The sequence below is a fragment of the Grammomys surdaster genome, unplaced genomic scaffold (genome assembly GCF_004785775.1).
Source record: "Grammomys surdaster isolate TR1022 unplaced genomic scaffold, NIH_TR_1.0 122917, whole genome shotgun sequence".
Classification (NCBI taxonomy): Eukaryota; Metazoa; Chordata; class Mammalia; order Rodentia; family Muridae; genus Grammomys; species Grammomys surdaster.
Window position 1 is genome coordinate 121,222 of NW_021618307.1, and position 4,396 is coordinate 125,617.

Consider the following 4,396-nt stretch of genomic DNA (forward strand, 5'->3'; position numbering starts at 1 on the left):
CTCAGGATTCAGTTTCTCCACAGGACAGGAGCAGACCGACTCTGTGTCTGCTCCAGTCCCAGGGACCAGGCAGGGGCCGAAGGGACGTGGAATTCCGGAGGGGCGGGGTTTGGGTAGCTGCTGTGCCCTGGATTGTCAAACTATTTTCTTGATTTCATGCTCTTTCCTCCTTTAGAGAAAACGTTTTTCAAACTTTCAAGGAAGGTTTTCCAAGCATAAATGGAAGAATGTTCTACCATGGGATGCTCAAATGGTTTGAAGTTACAGAATCTCAATAGAGAATTACAGGCTTGTTCTCAGTTCTCTGTATCTTATTACACTGGAGAATCAAGGTGCAAAGCCTTGATTAAAGAGCAACAAGTAGTCTATAAATCACCAGCATTGCCAAACACCATATGAAGTCTTCCCAATTATCGAAACATTGGATCAATAATCCAACTATTCTCATTACAAAGGAAACTTTTTAATGTGGGATAGTTGATATTTACTGTGTTGTAATGGAAACAAATCCTTCCCAAATTCCTTCCCTGTTTATGTTCCACCTCTCTATATATATCACTTCACAATCATTAATTTAAAATACAAAATGCCTGCCTATGAAGTTGTCTTTTGTCACAACTTTTCTTATGGAACCTGAGGCCTCATTGATTTGTGACAACTTTGCTCAGTTTGGACGCATGAACTAGGGTCTTCCTTTCAGTTTAGTGTCACTGCAATCTATTTAACCTTAAAAAATATGGATCCATGACAGAACATTTGTCACTATCCATGTCCCTCTGACTCACTGCAGAAAGCAAGTAACAGTATTACCCAGTGAGTTTAAAAATTCAGGTTAGACTATTCTAGGTATGATCCTGTCATTGCAACTGAATGAGGAACACACACGTACCTTTAAACAGACTCTACAATCTACATGTAATTGCATGTTTATTGTCCAGTTTATATCATTTTGGGAGCTGAAGCAGAATGTTGGCATTTCCTCAGAAGTGAGGCAAATTTCATAGGTAAACTGGCTTTTGTTTCTAGAGGAAGTAATTAATTCTGTCTTAGAATCCAATGGTATATTGTGCTTTTAGTGACATTCCTAGTAATGTATACAATAAAACTTGTGGGTCCTGGACCTCGTGTTTCAGAAGAGGCAGTAGAGAAATATTCTGAGAAAACATTTGGACCTATCCTCTGTGTCCTTGATTTTTTGCATTATTCTGTGATTCTGGATTCTGGTCAGTGTCAGTAATCCATGAGAGTTCTTACACAATTTCTATAACCTTAAAATTTTAAGTAATCAGTGTCATACTAGTGTCATGATTGCATGCTCTTTCCTCCTTCAGAGAAAACATTCGTCAAACTTTCAAGGAAGTTTTCCCTTGCAAAAATGGAAGAAAGTTCTACACTGTAGCATTCTCCTCTTCCATGTGCCCACTTCAAGCTTTCATACAGTGTTGGCCTGCCAGGTGGGAGCTGAGTTTGTGTGATATAAAATTATTAGCTGCCTTATTGTGTCTTCAAATTGGTCAATGATGACAACCCAATTTCATGAAGAGATGCGATGACATCAAAATAGTCATATAGGTGTACGCTAAGGCCCAGCCAGGAACACAGGGTTACAGGAGGCCCATTGATTCTTTGGACTCCTCCTGGAGGACTTGCCTGAAGATCCCACATACCCCTGCCATTTGTCCCATGATAAGAAATATTCAAACTCCCTGTGCTCCTTTGTTGGAGAAGAGTTAAGCAAACACTCAACTAGATACATACTCAACTCTTGTACAAGTCTACATGTGACCAGCATTTCTGATGGAACTGTCTGTTTTGGTATTTTGCAGTCATCTGGTGAGCCCTTTTAGAGCCAAGCACAAATCTCCTGTGAGTGGAATTATCTGGGCTAATGTCTTCCCTATGCCTTCAATTATTGGCCTCTGAGTCTCAGCCAAACTGAAGGGCTTGAGGTTAGGAAAAAAATATGCCAATACAACAAGAAAGTTTTAAATATAAGTGTAGCAGGCCAGCGGCCATGGATCAACTGTGTTCACCTGAAAAGAGGGCTGGAAATGAAAGAGGGACAGAGGGCAAGAAGAGATGAAGCCAAGACAAAGATCTGTGACCAAGGGTCAATGCTTTAATGTTCAGCTTTCAATTTAAAGGGGAAACCCCACCTCCATCACTAAACCCCTTCTTGTTTAAGCCCAGGTGGGTGAGGGGAATCCATCCTTAATTGCAGGCCAGAGGTGTCTCAAGGCAAGCTCTGCAGGCAGTTCTTGTAGCAGGCTGTATCTGCAGCCAAGATGGGTATCTCCACCTAGGTGTCTATTGTCCTACAGCCAAGTTGGGTAGTTCCACCTAGGTCCTATTATTTGGTCTATTGTGGTAAACAATGTCTCTCAGGCCTGCTCAAGGCTGGGGATAGGGCACAATTACCCCTTTTTAGTTTTATAAAATATGAGCAGAGCCAACAGCAGGATGTGGTACAATATTTCATCCCATCTGTGGTACAGAGTGGCCAGGTGACCGTGCCTGGCTTAGGTTTTCATCTATATTCCTCCTATATTACCTGTCTTTGAGGTAATACACAGCATATTGATGTATTCCTCTGTCTTAGGTTTATAGGAGCTCAAGACACTCTTACCTGTCTTTGACTGGCCTTCATTGGCACACTCCAATAGAGTTCAAATATAGACCAAAGCCACATTCAGACCAAGGACATATGGGCATGCAATTGATGTAGTTCTTCATAGCGATGGATAACTACCATGATGAATAGCTGAGCTTGCTGAGAGTGATCCTGTGTGAAGGCAACCTATCTGCTTGAGGCACAAAGTTCAAAAGGTTAAAAACAACATGATTTATCCAACCAATGTAGAAAATAATGTTGGAAGTGGAAATGTCCCAGCATCTAATCCAACTGCCAGTGGACAGGGATCAGACACAAATCTGGCCACCAGGTATAGAGTACTGATAAAAACGGCTTTAAGTACTGATAAAAAAACACTCTCCAGTAAGAGTGGAGACTAGATGCCATGTTAAATCAGCTAGCTGATAAGGATATAGAGCCATCTTCATCATTAAAATCATAATTATTAGGCTCAAGATCTGTGTCCACTTGACAGACCAATCTTTCAGGTAGCCATTGGGCTCCATTTTCTTTTTCTGAGAAAATGCAGACCAAGCCACAACCCCAAACTAAAACAGGGTCAGGGCCGTACCAAGTATTAGTAAAGACTGCTACAGACTGACCTTTAGCATAAGTTTGCAGAAAATTTAAAATAAGACAACAGCAAGGTGTGCTTTTGTTGACCTTGGGGGGCATAATTTCCCCTTTTTTAGCTTTTAAAAGCCAATTTTTCTGAGTTCCTTGCAAGACCAGAGACAAAGCATCAGTAGCTTCTCTTCCCACACTCAAGAGAGTTATCAAGATATTATTTTAAAGTTCCATAATCTCTCTTTCACAATTCCTTGTCCTTGAGGATAAGGAATCTCAGTAATAAGGATAATATTAAATTGTCAACAAAACATCTCAAATCTTTGACTGCAATAGCCAGTTCCATTGTCTATGATCTCATATGGAACACCAAGCATAGAAAAATAATGTAGGCAATGACTAATTATAATTTTTAGTTGCTTTTCTTGTTAAAGCAGTTGCAACTAAAAAGCCTAAAAGGGTATCAAGTCACATGTACATGTTTTAATTTTCCTAAAATCAAAAATGAGTAACATCTATTTGCCATAATTGATTATGTATAAATCCTCAAGGCTTAACACCATTATGAAAAATTTGAGGACACTGAGAACAAGTTTTTGCAACTTATCTTGCACACTTTCTAGAAATTTCAAATTATTGTCTCAAGCTATTACTATTTTGACTATGTAAAGAATAAGATTGTATGGCCAATTTTTTCTGTAAGGTCTATATTCTGCCTAGTATACAAATCTTCTATGGTATTGTCCTAGGGTCCAGGCAATCTAATATGAGCTCTTAAATGTCTTATAAAGTTAAATTAAGCTGTATTTGCATAAATAACTATAAAATATGAGAATTAACAATATCTAAAAAAGGAACAATTTTAAGCAATTATAAACCACAAGTCATACACTAGCTATGAGTATATAAATTGAAAGCATAATTTTTCAGCATTTCAAACAGTGGCTACAGCATGTAATTCAATTATTTCTGCTGAAGCAGGGGAAACCTCAAGAAAATTGACATGTGATTTAATTACATATACTGCCTTCTCAATAGATGAGGTATCTGTAAATACAGTAAACATCTTTTCTATTGGCTGCATGCAAATTTATAGGAAATACAAAAGCATGCATAAAAAATTATAACAACTTGTCTTATGGATAATAGTTATCAAATTTGCCTAAAATGTTTGCTATGTAATAGGCCAAATATCAT

At 38.5% G+C, this 4,396-nt stretch overlaps 1 non-coding gene across 1 annotated transcript; it reads left to right on the forward strand.

Moving 5' to 3' along the window:
- The first annotated feature begins 1,511 nt into the window (after positions 1-1,511).
- On the forward strand, positions 1,512-1,588 carry LOC114636195. Its single transcript, XR_003713579.1, has one exon. It is a non-coding gene; the product is annotated as a small nucleolar RNA SNORD115 (small nucleolar RNA).
- The last annotated feature ends 2,808 nt before the right edge of the window (positions 1,589-4,396 follow it).